This window comes from Rhipicephalus microplus, chromosome 3 (assembly GCF_043290135.1).
Source record: "Rhipicephalus microplus isolate Deutch F79 chromosome 3, USDA_Rmic, whole genome shotgun sequence".
Taxonomy (NCBI): domain Eukaryota; kingdom Metazoa; phylum Arthropoda; class Arachnida; order Ixodida; family Ixodidae; genus Rhipicephalus; species Rhipicephalus microplus.
The window spans coordinates 269,153,024-269,171,362 of record NC_134702.1 but is presented as its reverse complement, the minus strand read 5'-3'; the positions used below and the strand labels follow the sequence as shown (position 1 = coordinate 269,171,362).

The window sequence follows — 18,339 nt, the reverse complement described above, 5'->3', positions numbered from 1 at the left end:
ACAAATATAAACATTTGCGACTGCTCAGGCCAAATATGCATCTTGGCGAGTCCTTTTCAAACAGACAAAAAGACAATTACCAAAAGATGATTAAGCTTCACTGCATTGCGAAAGCATTGCGGTAAAGCCTATAAGTAAATGATGTGCAGCAATCAAAGGATATATGCCTTATTCATCGTACGCACCTGTTGGAGTATTAAAGCTGCTCACATTTGGCAGGCTATTGTGTGAGTGAGAGGCAATACCTGATGTGATAATAGCTGTTACATTTCTTTGATTGCTCACTTTGGGAACTATAGCTGGTTGATCGCAAGTTGAATTTGCATGAGTCCTTGAGTAACTTAGCCACGTGCCATCTTTGCACATGATGTCTTAGCTGTCACCGAGTTATATAGATAGATTGACGTGGCGTGGCTTTGATTGCGCGCGCAGTGCTGTTTAGGTTAACTGCTGCAGATGGGGAATAAATATTTAAAATCTCGTGGTACGCGATGCATTTGGTAAGGCATGCAGGGCTTATTCCTAATGTACGGCTCCTGCTTACGAGCTGCGCAGTCTGGGATCTGCGCCGATAGACAAACTGATGGTGGAAGAAAAATTGCTCTCTCCCACTAAAGGGAACCATGCATACGTGTGAAGCAGCGGGCGCTAACGCTTACACAGGCAGCGCCGTTGACGCTGGCTCTTATCGCGGCGTTGCGCAGGAGATCAACCTGGGGACGAGGCGTTAGGCACGCAGTGATGGACCGGTGTTTCTTACTGTAACATGCCAATCACTGCTAATGGGTGAGAGACACAAGACTCTTATTAAATGCAGAGACCCTCAGTACACTTTTAACTAAGTATAACGTGCACTCTGCTCATTTTCATTGTTCAACAACGCACAATAGAAATCTATCACCAGCACTACCTTGGAGGTCAATATCCAGTGCCTAAAGCGGGATGGCCAGTGAACGGTTGTGCAGTGCTAGCAGTCATTTTTTTTTTTTTTTTTTATCAAGGAACTCGCTATCAGATGCTGCTTGCGTCGGTGGTGCGAGTCGAGAGAAGGGGGAGTGTAGGAGAAAAGAGAGACGGGGAGGGGACGCGCATGCGCAGCAAGGGTGGTCACGCCGCACACAGCATTGAACTCGACCATAACATGCTTGGCATCTAAAATGGCCCCAGTGTACGAGAGAAAATTGCTGGATCTGCAGTCGAAGATTTTCCGCCAAAGAAATGTAGACTGCAGACTCTAGATCACATTACCGGCTGCCATTCGGTTCAGCACATTAAAAGTATCAGTTAATTTACATGGAGCATACTACGAACTATAGCTACATGTACTTTATAAATGTGCCCGCAAAATCACCTGTAAATTTACACGGTGGACACTAATCCAGAGTGAGTTCCCGCCGGTTTGTGACGCATTGTTACAGCAGAACACTGAAAAACATTGCTGCAGGTGCATATATATATATATATATATATATATATATATATATATATATATATATATATATATATATATATTCACACAGCAATTCATACACGCCATTCTAACAACCTGACATATACACATGGCCCCACTCATGGGTTGCCTGCTGTGAGGAGCATGCACAGTAGCTTTCGTTGACACTCGCAGTGCATCATGTTACTGTAACATAAACAACAGCGTCATAAGGCTAGACTATATTTTAGTTTTATGACATTCTTTGGCTCCCAAGGAGCAGGATGCTTTTCTTGAAAAGAAAAAGAAAAGGCAGATCCCATGCACAGTATACAGGAATCGATGCATAGTATGCGAAGCAGCCAGGAAGGAGGAAACCATGCTGTACAATTAAGACGTGGATATTATGATTTGCATGTTAGGAAATGTCATTTATGGTCATCATACAGTGGTATGCAATGCAAATTTCACTGTATATTAAGCTAGCGAAATTGCCGCAAGCACACCAAGAGCCCGTCATGTAAATCACGTGGTGCATGATTGTATGTCATAACTTACATGTTACCATTTGCTCTTTATGTTCATCATGCAGTCACGTCCATAGGTTGACGAACTCACCCACGAGTCGACTCAATCAAACTCAAATCAAGCTGTGAGCCTCAGTCTGAATGAGCTGCATAAGTTTTGCTGACCTATGGTCACGTCATATTAATTTTGGTATAAACCAAGCTATAGCAAAATAACCGCAAGCACACCATGAACGTGACATGCATGTGAGCCCATTCGTGACATGCATGTGAGCCCATTCGTGACATGCACGTCATGGTTTTCCCATTACCACACCCTCAATTTGTGTTATTTGTACAAAAATATCTCGTCATATCATATTTGGCATATATCTATGTAATGAAACGGCTGCGAGTGTACCAATCAATGTATAACGGTATGTATACCAATTTTGGGGTGTACATCCCTTTAATGATAGGTATGCTAAGGAGTGCACAAGGTCGTAGGCGGCTAGATAGATAGGTATATATATATATATATATATTGAGAGAGAGAGAGAGATCGTTTGATTGTATGATTGATTGATTCAATGTCACAGAAGTTCACTAAGAAATGCATTGCACTTGAAGTTAAACGATTGTAAAAGGTCAGCTTTTATTAGTATATTGCGTGAATGGCACCAGTGCTCTATCTGGCTTATTAAATGCATATTATTTATTGTTATATAAATATAAAAAACACACCTATTTCATTTGCAGAATCCTCTGAAGAAAGTACCATGTTATGATCTTAAATCTTAATGGCTGGATGGCTCATTGGGATGTTGTCACTCTCTGACCACATTGCTTGTATTGCCTCTGTTGGCAATAAAACGCCAATGATAACCCCATTTCATTCATAGACAGTACCAAGTTTACTGCCTACATCCCAGATCAGTGGGCTTGGGCTGAAGGCTGCTGTTGCGAACGCGTGTTGTACTTGCATTACATCGTCAAAAAGTTTACAGTGTTACAAAATTGAAAAAAATAAAGTATTTCTCGAGTTCAAAAAACAATACTTCCCTGTAACTTCACATATCTTTAGCTAATATACATAACTTAATGAATACTTTTAGTCCACTAAGTGACCAGCAAAGTTGGCTTTCAATGAACACTGAGCTTTTTTCTAAAAAAAAGCGAAATTGGAATTTATTTTTCAGTCGATATATCTTGAGCACCTTAATCGTTTTTACTTCATAGCATGTTGAACAGGCTGCTATGACATATTATTTGTGCCGTTTTATTTTGACATGCTTCTACAGTGAATATCGAATTTCACAAATTTATTCAATTTGGCTCGTGCCAAAATCACTTAATGAGTTTATATACATAAAAAAGTAATTTATTTACAGTTACATTATCTCATTAGCTTGCCATAAACACTATTTTATCGAGTGCATCCTATAGACATCCTTTGAATGAAAATTGTTGTTTGATACTCTCTAGCTGAGTCGGCGAAAAGCTATAAACTAGCACGAACAGGCAAGAAAATTTTCGTCTACAGAAATTAGCAAGAAGAGCAAGTTTTAAACACAAAGAAAAAAGTGGTGATTTTTTAGCCAGATTTTGCAAAAAGCTGTTGAAGAGTGAGAATCATTTTAGTGGATAGTTGTAGATGTTTGTCTGGCTTTTCTCCTGACATGTTACTCCAGATACTGGGTGATACCTATGATATATTCAGTGATAAATACATAACACATGCACTCACACACGTGCACTACACTATTTACGATGTTTCATTCAGATTTGGGGCCCAAAAGAATGTCAGTAGCACTTTTGTGGCATGTAACGCACTGGAGATACTTTGCCATGGGCCTAATATATCTGGTGACTCTCCTTAAAAAGTATAAGTGATTGCTGTCTATATCTAACAAATTCTGGCATTTTGGATTATATTTATCATACCTTTATCTCGTGTTTGTTTGATACTATTGAGATTTTGCTGTAATTTTAAACAATCAAAAAATATTCCCTTAGAGTTATTCAAACAAAAGACCAAATTGAATGGTACTGCACAATATTACTTGCACTTTTCAAATACTTTCACACCATTAATTCTGACACATCAACTCTACCATGCTGTGTCCAAACTTTTATTGCATGACTTCATCAGTGTACTGTTATCATTTACTTTAGAGTTTTGCCTCTAAATTTAAGTTTACAGACTTTAACAAAGTAGTACGACCTTTTCGAGACATTGTATTGGAAGGCTCCAGACAATTTGAACCCCATTGGGTTCTTTATTGTGCCCTAGTATTCCAATTGACGTGGTTCTCTAGGATTTCACTTCTACAGAAATGCAACCGTGGTGCCTGGATTAATCAAAGCTGCATCTATTGGGTGAGTAGGCGAGTACTGTATGAGCCACTGAAGCGGCACCACCTCTGAAAATATAAGTGCATACATGTGCACCAGCCTGTACATGCAAGTGCTTCTCTTGAATAAAAAATGATTTTTTTGTGGCTAAAGTATTTTCTTGCTATTTTTTTTCTTCAGGCTTAGAAATGGCATAAAAAAGACATTCACAAACTTTATTGATAATGACTAACCAGCCTAAAAATTCATAAAGCGGTTTCATTTAAAAGGGAAGGAGACTTTGGTACATTAGAATTGTCATTTACTGATTTTCTTGCAAGAAATGCCTCAAGGCCCTTACTTGTAGGGATATATTACATAAAGAGGAGGGAAAAACAGATAGGCTGTAGCATCAATAAACAGCAGAACAACAATACTCATCAAACAAACACCTAAAAAAGTGTGACATAACACACAAAATATACAAAAATGCAATTCTGAAAATAGAAAAGCTCTAGTGAGACAGCCTACAATGGGTAATATTTTTAATAAGTTTATTAAATTTAAGTGTATTAATTTTAGTTGCAATATAAGGAGGCAGCCAGTTGAACTCGATAATGGTTTTAGGGATGAATGATTTAGCAAAGATGGAAGTACAGCAAGCTATGTGTTTAATTTTGAAAGGACGATGGTGATGTGGAAATATGATTGGAAAAAAAAAATGAAGTAATGAGTGGCAGTATATTTTATAAAAAAGAGGTAAACAAACTAGTGTACAATGATGGTAAAGGTTATCAAGACCAGCACAAGCCTTTAGGACTGACACACCAATGAAATGGTAGTAATCAGAAAAAAAAAATCTGTTGCATTTTTTTGGAGAGATCGATGTTACCTATGATGAAGGCCTAATCCAGGTGCCACATCTATGAAGTATACTCTATATTTTAGGATGAATTAAAGTAAAGTGGGTGAGTTTATGCACCTGTGCAGGAGCATGTTGTAGATTACAATTTGAGAGGCAGAGAGGTAGTGGCAACTACAAAGCGAAATAGGTATGACGGCTCCATGTCAGGTCAAACATAGAATGAACATTTAAATAGTTGTCAGTGCAAGCTGAATCAACATTTATGTCATTAGGAATATGTGATGTTCAGAAAGCAGCATGAAACTTTTTGTAAACGTGACAAGTTTAGCCTTACACTTATTTAGAAATGTAGCCATGATGAACACCAAGTTGTAATTGAACAGAGGTTGCTTCATAATAACTGATAGCCAGAGTTACTTTTCATGGCTCAGTACACTACAAATGAGGTCATCAATGAAAAAGTCTAGTTTGAGAAAGAATACATCTAGGCAAATCATTAACGAATATTAGAAAAGAACAGGGGACCAAGGAAACTTCCCTGCGGAGTGCCGAATGTTACTTGAGCTGTCGAAGGGTTAGAGCCATTAACAGAGGTGAATTGACTGCGATATCAGAGGAACCCTTGTATACTATGATGTGTGTGTGAATGTTCAGTTGTGTTAACTACAGAGTCTATGGCCCGTATTCACAAACCAACCTTGGCCTTTCCTCGAGTTCTCCTCAAGCTTTTGTACCCTCTACTTGTGTTATAAAGGCACAAAAATGGTAAGGAGGTAAAAAACTACAACAAGACTGGTTCACGAATACTGGCCAACTTTGTACATCAAGCGCAATAAAGGCTTACAACCGATAACAAAAACTTGAGGTAACACCGAGGATGGTTAGTGAATACAGGCCTATGGTCGGAGACCCAATCAGTGCATCGAAAAAACTGGGAAACAAGGTTTCAACTTGAAAGCCAGTGTCTATTAATAAGCCATGAGTAAATTATGTCAGCTGATGATCACAAGGAAATTCCTTACAGAAACTGTGCTATTTAAACATGATGTAATCTTTGAAATAATTATTTATTTGAGTTTGAATGATGCCTTCGAGGAGCTTGGAAAAGGTGTAAGTGAAAGGAATGGGTCTGTAGTTTAGAGAATCAGGGCAGGTGCCTGATTAGAACATTGCATAACTTGGCTTCACACCAGTGATGAGGAATGCAGCAAAAGGATAATGATCAATAAAAAAAGTGCAGTAAAGGCTTCAAAAATGCTCCCAAATATATTTTAATATATCGTGGCTAAAAACAAGGAGATCTATACTTGCAGCATTTTTATTGTTTGTAAATAAAGAAAAAATACCATCTTTACTGACGACTACAAATTTATTGCATAGAATAGAGAAATCACGAAATGAACTAAAGATTCGAAAAGGAGTAACCATTTCAAGAGTGAAAACAGATGAGAACGCTTTTATAAGATAGGCAGAATAGACGCCATTCAGCTAGTCAATGTTCAGATGGATCAGGATATAAATGCGGCTTATATTACATTCCAAAATCTCCAGGGTTTAATACATAGCGCAGTGGACACGCAGGGGCGTCTGCGTAAGCAGGCGTTTGGTGTGTAGTGACACCACGGACCCAAGCTAAGGGGGGGGGGGGGGTCTCACCAGAGATGGATTGGCCACCCTGGTGCAGTATCTGGCCACCACCTCCCACATGCATACGTCAAATAACTCATGGCCCTCAGACCCCAGCAGCTGCGAAGCAACTGACCCCGGCGGTGGTCAGATCTGCAATGCAGCAGAGGGTGCTAAGAATCTCTGGATCTAGACAGGCCGCCATTGGAACCTGAACTTGGCAACGTTTAACACTAGAACCTTATCTAGTGAGGGAAGCCTAGCTGTACTACTCGAGGAGCTAGAGGGTGTTAAATGGGATATAATAAAACTCAGTGAGGTTAGGAGGACAGATGAGGCCTATACGGTGCTATAGAATGAGCACGTCCTTTGCTATCGAGGCTTGGCTGACAGAAGAGAACTGGGAGTGGGGTTCCTAATTCACAGAAACATAGCTGGCAACATATAGGAATACTATAGCATTAATGAAAGGGTTGTAGGTATCGTAATTAAACTCAATAAGAGATACAAGATGAAGGATACAACCTTACGCGCCTACATCCAGCCACGATGACGCATCAGTTGAAAGCTTCTATGAAGACGGACGTGGAATCAGCAATAAGTAAGGTAAAAACACACTATACTACACTGATGGCAGACTTTAATGCAAAGATAGGCTGGAGACCAGGCAGTAGGAGATTATGGCATCGGTACTAGAAATGCCGAAGGAGAGCTACTAGTAGAATTTGCAGAACGCAATAATTTACGGATTTTGAATACCTTCTACCGAAAACGAGGAAACCGTAAGTGGACATGGAGGAGCCCTAATGGGGAAAGTAAGAACGAAATAGACTTTATAATGAGTGCACACCCAGGCATCGTGCAGGATGTGGAAGTGGTTGACAGGGTGTGATGCAGTGACCATAGAATGGTACGGTATCGATTTCACCTAGACTTGAAGAAGGAACGACAGAAACTGATACGCAAGAAGCCAATCAATTAGCTAGCACTGTGAGGGAAAGTAGAGGAATTGAGAGTCTCCCTTCAGAACAGGTGCTCGGCTCTTATCGAGGAAACCAGTCTTAGCGTTGACGCAATGAATAATAATCTGAAGAGTATCATTATGGAGTGTGCAGTGGAAGTTGGAGGTACGGTACTTAGACAGGACACTGCCAAGCTGTCCCAGGAGATGAATAACCTCATTAAAGAGCATCAAAGCATGAAAGTCTCAAGTACAACAGAAAAAATAGAACTGGCAGAACTTTCGAAGTTGATTAGTAGGCGTAAGGTATTCGATGTAAGAAGGTATAACATGGAGGGAATTGAACATGTTCTGAAAAATGGAGGAAGCGTCAAAACAGTGAAGAGGAAACTTGGAATAGGGAAAAATTGGATATATGCACTAAGGGACAAAGAAGGCAAAATAACTACCAATATTGATAGGATAGTTAAAATAACGGGGAGTTTTACAGAGATCTGTACAGTAGCCAGGACAACCACGACCTTAATACTATAAGAACTTGCAGTAACCCAGATGACACCCCACCAGTAATGATAGAAGGAGTCAGAAAAGCTTTGGAGAGCATGCAAAGAGGCAAAGCTGCTGGTGAGGATTAGGTAACATCAGATCTACTGAAAGATGGAGAACAAATTGTGTTAGAAAAACTAGCCACCCTATTTACGAGGTGTCTCCTGACGGGAAGGGTACCAGAGTCTTGGAAGAATGCTAACATCATCTTAATACATAAGAAAGGAGATGACAAGGACTAAAAGAATTACAGGCCGAACAGGTTGCTCTCTGTAGTATACAAGTTATTTACAAAGGTACTTGCTAACAGAGTTATTAAAACATTAGAATTCGATCAACGAAAGGAACAAGCAGGATTTCGAACAGGATACTCAACAATCGACCACATTCATACTATCAATCAAATAATAGAGAAATGCTCAGAATATAACCAACCACTATTCATACCCTTCATAGATTACGAGAAGGCGTTTTATTCAGTAGAAATATCATCAGTCATGCAGACACTGCGGAATCAGAGCGTCGATGAAGCATATACAAAGATCCTGGAAGACATCTACAGGGGATCAACTGCTGTCCTAATGCTTCATAAAGAAAGCAACAGAATACCAATCAAGAAGGGTGTAAGGCAGGGGGATAAAATCTCCCCAATGCTATTTACCACGTGCTTACCGGAGGTTTTCAGAGGCCTAGAATGGGAACAGTTAGGGATAAGAGTTAATAGAGAATACCTTAGTAACCTGCGCTTCGCCGATGACATTTCATTGCTGAGTAACTCAGGGGACTAATTCCAACTCATGATTAAAGAATTAGACAAGGAGAGCAGAAAGGTGTGTCTTAGAATTAATCTGCAGAAAACGAAAGTAATGTACAACAACCACGGAAGAGAGCAGTGCTTCGAGATAGGTAATAGTGCACTTCAAGTTGTTTATTTTTATTTCATAATACCCCTAAAGGCCCCCGAAGGGGTATGACATAGGAGAACGGACACATGAAACAAATTTTTGTACGCTTATACAATCTAAAAACAAGATTACCGTATTTACTCGATTCTACTGCGCCCTCGATTGTAACGCGCACCCGATTTCCACCGCGAAAAAAAAAAAAAAACGTAAGACATCGATTGCAACGCGCACCCATTTTTTTTTTTTTTTTTTTTGCTGGCCCGCACGATCACACCACTCGAAAAAACGATTCCTTTCGGGATTGTCTTCCATTTAAATATGAGGTACGGGCGAAGCTTGTGCCCATCTGACGTGTAACAGAGCATTGCCGTCACTGTAGTTTTACCGTGGACCGATGTCAGCCCGCGAACTTGCTTCGCCCCCTTCTTCTCGACAGTTGTGGTGCCAGGCATGTCGAAGTAAAGAGGCGTCTGATCGGCATTCCAGATTTGCCCAAGCAGGTAGCCGTTGTTGCGCCGCAAGTTTAGGACGAACCTCTGAAAACTGTAAAGCTTTTCATCGTACTTCTCCGCAAAAGTTTTCGCATATGCATGTTCCCCTTCGGAGGGAAGAGCCTTTCCTCTTCATATAGTTAATTAGCCAGCACCTGCTCGCTTTAAACAGGCTCCGCATTAGACTTTTTTCTAAGACTAATTGCATAGCCCGCACTTGGAGCAGTTCTGTCGTCATGGGCCGCTGTGCCACTCGCTCCTCAAGCACATACTCGCGGAGCAGCTCTTCAATTTGCGTAAACCGACCCTGCTGTGGTTCACTGAAGCCTTTGCGTGAAGCTTTGCTGTCGACAATCTTCTGCTTTTGTTTCCGCCGGTCCCGCACGCACGTTTCGAGAAGGACCACGATGCGGCCCGATTTCCGTCCGTTTCTGCACACGCGATGACTTTTCTTTTAAAAGCGGCATCGTGGTGCACTCGAGTTTTTGGAGTCGGCCCTTCCAAGTCGTCGATGCTAATGCACTACTAGATGACGAACTTCTCAGCACACGTACGAAGTGCCGCACATGGTAAACACATAGGCAGAAATAGCCGACACACCATGCCAACGCACGTAGGGGGCGGCCATTTTGTATTTGCGATGGCAATAGATTGACCGTAATTTTTTTGTTCGTACTCGATTCTAACGCGCATGCGATTTATGAACTCGCTTAACCGGAAAAAAGGTGCGCGTTAGATTCGAGTAATTACGGTATACAAAATAATGAAAGCGAGCTAAATACAAAAAGCAACAACAACAACCAAAATCAGATACTATGAAAAAAAGAAAAATAAGTAGAGATAGAATATTGAATACTGGAAACATAAATTAAGGGCACTAACAAATACAGTATGCAAGGAAAAAAAACTAAAATGATGGCATGATCTTAAGATACAAAAGTTCGCAATTAACACATAAATAATACAAATCAAGCGTGTACAATGGTCGTGAAAAACATTAACACATGATAACAAGAAAATTAAACACTGATGTACATATGAAGAAGCTTAATGAGAGTACGCGCGGTGGATATCTAGTCGGAAATGTTGAGTAAAAGTTCGTTAAATGTTGTGAAATCTGCTTGAGTGGCAATGTGGGATGGCAAGCTATTCCATGCAACTATTGTTCGGGGAATGAAGGAATTAGCGTAATGAGCTGAGCGACAAGTTATACATTTTATCTTGAAGATATGGTCTGTGCGTGGAAAGATGACAGTTGGTGCTTCGAAAATGCGGTGAAGGTATGGGTGATGATAGAGTTTGTGGAGAAGCGAAAGGCAGGCAGTTCTGCGGCTATGAGTCAAGTCATCAAGCTGAGCGCGAGTTTTTAGTAAAAGACTATGTCTACTTAGTGCAGGTAATAACCACGGAGCCGAACCAAGAGATTGAAGTAACTAGAAGAATAAGAATGGGGTGGAGCACATTTGGCAAGCACTCTCAAATTATGACAGGTAGATTGCCACTATCCCTCAAGAAGAAGATATATAACAGCTGTATCTTGCCGGTACTTAGCTATGGAGCAGAAACCTGAAGACTTACAAAGAGGGTTCAGCTTGAATAGAGGATGACGCAGCGAGCAATGGAAAGAAAAATGGTAGGTGTAACTTTAAGAGACAAGAAGAGAGCAGAGTGGATCAGGGAACAAAACGGGGTTAAGCATATCATAGTTGAAATCAAGAAGAGGAAATGGACATGGGCTGGGCATGTAGTGTATAGACAGGACAATTGCTGGTCGTTAAGGGTAACTAACTGGATTCCCAGAGAAGGCATGAGAGTTAGGGGGAGACAGAAGGTTAGGTGGGCAGATGAGATTAAGAAGTTTGTGGGTACGTGTAAAGTGGCAGCAGCAAGCACAGAATCGAGTTAACTGGCGAAACATAGGAGAGGCCTTTGTCCTGCAGTGGACGTAGTCAGGCTGATGATGATGATGATAGTGGACAGCACCTCAACTGACGGCTTGAGGCTTTGAGCATTTTTCTGTAATCCATATAACTTGCTGTTGAATTCCCAAGGATTCATAGGGTACAGTGTAGACTTACACAGACATTTTCGTTTCTTGTTTTTATTGGCTCTTTGAGGCAAAAATGCACATTTACTACACCGTACTTTTGTAACAGGTATGTGTCATATCATGAGTTCGGGTAGTTTTGAGCGGCGTCTAATTTTGTTCAATAAAATGGGGAGAACATAGAGCTAAAAGGCTCTCAGAAAAAGAAGTTTCAAGGTTTATCTCATCAAAATCAGAACCTACAATTTGTATAGGCTTCTTAATGAACTGAGTTAGGCGAAAATCTTAACAAGCTTTCATAGTAAGGCATGGGCTACCTTATCACTAGCCGAGATAGATAAGGTGACAAAACTGAAGCCTGGAAGTTTAAAATCGCCGAACGTTTATAACTAACACTAAATTTGGCATTGGTGAGGAGGCGACAAAATTTGTCAGTAGACCATCATATAAGGTCAGGAGGATTTTGCCCGGTCCTTTAGACCCACATGTTTTTGTCCTGCCACTGTTGAGCTTCAGTTATGAACTAGGTAGCCAAGAAGGGCATCTCTTAATCTGTCTATGTTATGAGATTTTAAGGTGCATGTGTCGTATCAGTTTAGGTCATCGTGCACAATGAATGCATGGATCCGATGCAAGCAAATCAACGCAATACAGGCATCACACATGAAGCAAGCACTTCAGCTCCTTAGTCAGACATATGATCGCAGCACTTCCAACCATGCCCTGGTCACCTCAATAGCGAGACGTGAAGACTTCGTAGATCATGTGAGTTTTTCGACAAAACTGTAGTGCTTTTGTAATCTAGCTGCTATAGGCAACATTGAAAGAGGCTCTCGTGCAGTGCCAGGATTGCCAGCCTAATGCTGACTGTACTAACATTGCCGTCACAGGTGAAATTAATGAATTAGTGTGGTTTTAATGTTGGGTGTTGCATTGATTAAATTGACGGCAACCTGTACAGTATGGCTAGTAATTCAAGTAGTAATGGGTTAGTCATTTTTATCTCATTCGTGAAGAAAGGTTGGATGAAAACAGCTTGTATACTTTTCTCTTATGTTGATGATAATAACCTTTCTACTTGGAAAAGGTTTCTACATGCATACGAAGCTACAATAGTCAGCCCTGTCCATAGCCGTACAAGGTTTGCAAGTCCTACCTGCGAACCAATCGCTGCACTATAACGCGCTAAAAAAGAAAAGAAAACCGAAGAGCACCTGCAAGTGCTTTATATGGCAGTCTACTTGCGAACATATTCAACTCATAGTGGAAGTGCAGCAGCACATCGTAGCCGCATGAATTAAGATGTGTGACCCTGGGCATGAGGGAGGTCAAGCTGGTTTGCTTGGTGGTCCAGGCACGACTACCTGGTCTAGAGGCACAAGCGACAACATGGCCAACATTCCAGATTTGTTTAAAAGAAATAAGCAAACCATCTCTTCCTCAGAGTGTAAGCATGTAAACATTTTAATATCCAGTGCAAGGGTATAGTTAGCACAGAAGCTTAACGTGGCATGCATAGCACGTACATAAATGACTTTTTTGTTAACTTTTTCATATAAGGCGATCAATAATGTGCTGCATGAAAACTGAAAATTGCATACGCAAGTTGGATCGCATTCTTGATTTTAGCAGCGCACTGAAAGATCCTCGTCCCTCAGAGCACTGCTGCAATCAATAACAATAATGTACTGTCTGCAACACAAGTTAACAATTAAGTTTCTCCTAAGCACATATTGGACTGATCTTCCTGAATGCCGCCTCCTTTGATTTCGAATGTTTGATTATCCTCGCAGAATCGATGCACTTTCTTGCCGAGACGTACAAGGACACACAAAACTCCAGGCCCGTAAGCAAAAACGATGCAACTGACTGCATTGTTTCCTCCGCCACTGGGTAAGCAATGCTGTTCGCGCTATTTATTGACGCTCTGATGACAGAAAAACGCGCCGCAGTAGACGTGGTACCAGAACAGCGTCACTGGACGCATAGATTTTGCGAACGAAAGGCAAGGATGACCATTAATCTGACACCAGACCACCGATTTCCTCTCTGTCTACAAAAGAAACAGTCTGTTGACGTTGCGATGCAGATTTATCACACGGTGTTCGGCGAATGCTGTTGACATGGCACATTGCGATGTAGAACGTACACATGTACTGTACAATATTGTGTGTGATACTGTACGTATGTGTACTGTATGTGTACAATACTGTACACATGTACTGTATTTGGGTAGTCGTAGGATCAAAACTCGCTAGCTGGATTTCGGGCTGACCGGTCGCGCGCTCCGCGCGCTTGCGACCTCCGGCGTCAGCGTGGCTCTGGCCGACTGGCTTCGCCCTACGTCACCTCCTGCCGCCGACGACCTTCCACCTCCGACGACAGTGCAGCCCTGACTTACTGGACTAGCTCTACGCCATCCACCGACGCCGAAAGGAGCTCTCGCAGGTGCGCCCCGTCCTCGGACTCCAGTGACCGTGCTCCCATCTTTCCTTTCTTTTCTATCCCCTCATTTTTTGTCGTCTCTCGCTCACCACCTCACGTCTCTTCCTCTCTTCTCCTTCTTCGGCTTTCCTACATCTTTACTCCTATCCTTTTTATCCCCCCTCACCCCCATCCCTCGTGAGCTACTGTGGCGGTGTCGCTCACTGAAGCAGACAAGAACGGGGCTCACTTTTCTCTTCTTTTCTCTTTTTTTAAGAATCACTTCTCGTAGGATCAAAATACGCTCCAAACCGAAACCAGGGGCAAACCCAACAAACAATCAACCTATTTTCCTTTTAATAATACTTATAAACCAACAAATAATTTATTAGGTTGTTAAACTGAGTAATATATACTAACATTACAAAAACAGTATACAAAACAAATGACAAGGTTCCTTTTGGCGTTGCATAAATTTGTTGCCAGACTTTGAGGTGGTTGTTGCCAGACTGCCGCTTAATTTGGCTTAAAATTTTTTTTCTGTAGTTGTGGCTTCTTCGTTAGAGCTTGGTGCTATCCGCGGTCATTTCGCGAGTCCAGGCGTACATAGCTGTAGCATATCCAACATACCCCAATTAACCAGCCTTGGAACGCTTATTCATCACATGTATATACGAGTCCTAACGATATGTCTTGTGCTGACACAGCTAGGGGAAGCGTAGCGTCCCGCGTCGTAGCGCGCGGTCGACGCGACACGATCAGCTGAGAGGAAAAAAAAAGAAAAGTAAGGGGGAGGGGGGCAGCGCATCACCTCCTGCGACTCTATTCAGTTTTCCCAGTCATCCCCAATACTGAGACGCGATATCTTAATCGCACAGCTGCGCACACAGCAAGAGAACACTCGCAAAATGCACCGCGGATAGCACCAAACTCTTACGGAAAAGCCAAAACTACAAAAAAAATGTTCAGCCAAATTTAGCAGCAGTCTGGCAACAACCACCCTTTCAGTCTGGCATACACTTATGCAACGCCAAAAGGAACCTTGCTGGACCATGACACCTTTCCAAGTTCCTCTCACAACGTCATATACCTATTGTATCACAGTGCCCTATTTTTCATTACAGCTGCATTCCTGGTGCCCTTAGTCGTTACGTATCTTTCGTGCTCCCTTACGTACATAACCCTGTTATTTATTCATATGCCCAAATATTTGCACTTATCCACTTTTCTAGCGTGAATTCCTGTATCTTATGCTTACTGCCTTTGTCATCATTAAAAACTATGATTGCCGATTTTTCCCTGCTGAACTTCAAATTTAACCTATCTCCCTCATTACCACAGATGTCTATCAATCCCTGCAGATTTTCCTTGTTGTAGGCTATTAATACTATATCATCTGCGTACATCAATGCTGGTAGTGACTGTTCAATGTATTTTCCTTGCTTGGTAAAAGGGAGGCTGAATCCGAGTCGACTCCCCTCTAATTTGGCTTCTAGTCCCTGGAGATACAGCATAATTAACACAGGGACATCCCTGTCGAAACCCGCGTTGTATCTGTATAGGTTCAGATACCTGTTCTTCCCATTTGATAACTACATTGTTACTTTCATACATATCTTTTAGAAGATTAGTTATTCCATCTTCCACATCTAGTGCATCCAGTATGTCTTCTGTAAGTCTTTTTTAATCAGGCTATTGTAAGCTCCCTTAATATTTAGAAATGCCAGCCACAGGGGCCTGTGTTCTTTTTCTGCCATTGCATACACTGCAATTAAAATGCAGTTTCAATTAAAATGGTGTATTTTATTTCGATATATGCTAAACATCTGTATTTATGTTGGTTTTAGTGTTACTGCTGCCATGTGAGGGCCTTCAGGCACATTCAAGTTGTACAATGCAGCTTTTCGCCTGAAGGACACCGAACAATTTCGTTGGAAAATAAAATCATTTCCGATTTTGCATCAATGAAAACAGATTCTCCTCCAACCTCCTTTATTTACAGAACCCATTTTGTAGTTTTCCCAGCACCCCCTCTTTCTCTACCCATGTCTGTAGTCTTTTTTTTTTTTTACTATCTGCATCACCAGCCTGTGAACTACGGATATCACTGTTATAAGACAGTAGTTGTTTGTATGAGCTTTTCCCCCTTTATAGATCAAGCTTAATTTCCACCCATTGGGGGCTTCACTATCCATTAGTGCTTTGCTCACTTCCTCTCTTGGTATTTGATTGGAGTTCGGTCCTAGTTTCTTTATTAGCATAATTGGGATGCCATCAGGGCCTGTTGATGTGCTATTAGGAACCCTCTTCAAACCCACTTTTTTTTCTCTCGTCCCAGTGGGACCACCGCACTAATTGGTCCACCCTCATCCGGCATGGTGCATGCAGCGCTTCCTTGGTGTTTAAACTGGTCTGTCATCATTTTTCTTATATATTTCATTGCCTCATCCCCTCCTAGTCTAAACGCTTGAGCTGTAGTTATAAACCTTTGTTCCATGTTTGTCTTATTACTCTGAGAATTGAGATGGTTCCAAAACTTTGCAGCTGCCTTTCTATCATTTTTTTTTACTTTCGCTATTCATTGGGCCCCCTTTCTTCTAATATTTTCAATGATCACATTGGACACTTCCCTTCTGCAGCCCAAAAAGTTATCCCATCTTATTTTGGCATCATCTTCTGGTTCACCCCTCCATTTAGCATACCTGTGTTCCCTGGAGGCTTCCCGACGTCTTACTATGGCTCTCTTAACTTCCTCATCCCACCAGCTCTTCGTTTTGTGTCTCCCTTTTCCAGTTGATTTGACTCATACCTCAGCAAGCTCCAACTCACACAATCGAGTTCGATTTGTGTACGTCCACTCTGCTTTAGTATCCTCACTGATTATTTTCTTAATCTATTTATTTCTATTTCTATTTGCCTTTCTGAATAAATATTACCGTGTGGTTATTCATAATGCTACCTTTCCTTTTTCATTTCTCTTCCAAAACTGAACTTGATACATTTGTGATCACTACCTAAGCTTCTAAAACCATATTCATCTATGTTCATCAACCTTAGCCGTTCATACATCCCGCTTTTTAAAACCATATTCATCGATGTTCATCAACCTTAGCCGTTCATACATCCTATGTGACATCACTGCATAATCCATCATCAACTGCAGTTTTCCTACCTCCCATGTTATCTGCCCTTCGCATTTATCGGTACTGTTGCTAATGATTAATTTATACCTTTCCCACATATACATTAGCATTCTGCCTTTTGGGTTCATATATCCATCCATATCTACACTCACATCTCCTAATATAATTACCTCGCACTCTTCTCCTAGTTCGTCAATGTCATGTTCTATACACTGCACCATTTCTCGGTTTTCTTCTCTAGCTTAAGCCTCGGTCCACAAGTATAAAAAACCCAGGAGCGTCATCTGCCCTGCCGCTTTCGCTTTTAACCATAAATGTTCCCTGCACTCCTGCTTGGCGGTTTGCCTGTCTGTACTTTTATGAATGAATCCCCTAATACCACCCCCCTTTCTGCTGTCTTCTGTTCTATTACAATATTGCCATGCCCAGTCCAGATGCCTAGATGGTTGTTTCATGTTTGAAGATGTGTTTCTACAAACCTATATACCATTAGCTTCTCCTTCCTTAGCTGTTTTTCTATCTCTCCTCACTTCATCCTTATTCCTGTCACGCTGCATGTTAATATACCCAACGTCTGAATTAACTCGGCGTTCGTGCCTACGTTGATTTCTCCCTCAGACTCTAAGTACCTTAGATATTGGTGCCACTTTGGAATCATATCTGCCTATACGACCTGTCAAGGAGTCCCCCTGGTTGTTTACTCGTTACTAGCTATCCTGGACACCAAAGAGCCCGCGTGCCCCCACCCCCCTCCCCCTCCGAAAGCTACTGCACGTCCTGCAACCCACATCGCGACCTAGCCTCCTATCGAAGTGAATTGTTTCTCATTGAAAACCACCCAACCTATACACCTCTCTGTTTATTTCCACTACGAAACCTTTCTCTAGACTCATCTGCCATACGTCTTTGTATGCATCGACAACCGCTCTTTGCAGGTTGCCGTCACGCACCAGGACCTCCGATATCGTGCGTATGACTACCTGTACCTGAGTGAAAATAGTGTGCATGTCATCGACCCCTTTCGCCAGTGTGGTCGCTAATCCTGCCGAATCTTCATTTAAG

The 18,339-nt window shown here is 41.5% G+C and overlaps 1 long non-coding RNA gene across 1 annotated transcript in view; it reads left to right on the top strand.

Moving 5' to 3' along the window:
- LOC142804260 (uncharacterized) overlaps window positions 1-13,622 on the top strand; it is a 376,481-nt gene extending 362,859 nt beyond the window's left edge. The window contains exons 2-3 of the long non-coding RNA XR_012894552.1: window positions 12,305-12,475; window positions 13,504-13,622. This is a non-coding gene — a long non-coding RNA (uncharacterized LOC142804260). The remainder of the gene's footprint in view (window positions 1-12,304; window positions 12,476-13,503) is intronic.
- Window positions 13,623-18,339: the final 4,717 nt, after the last annotated feature.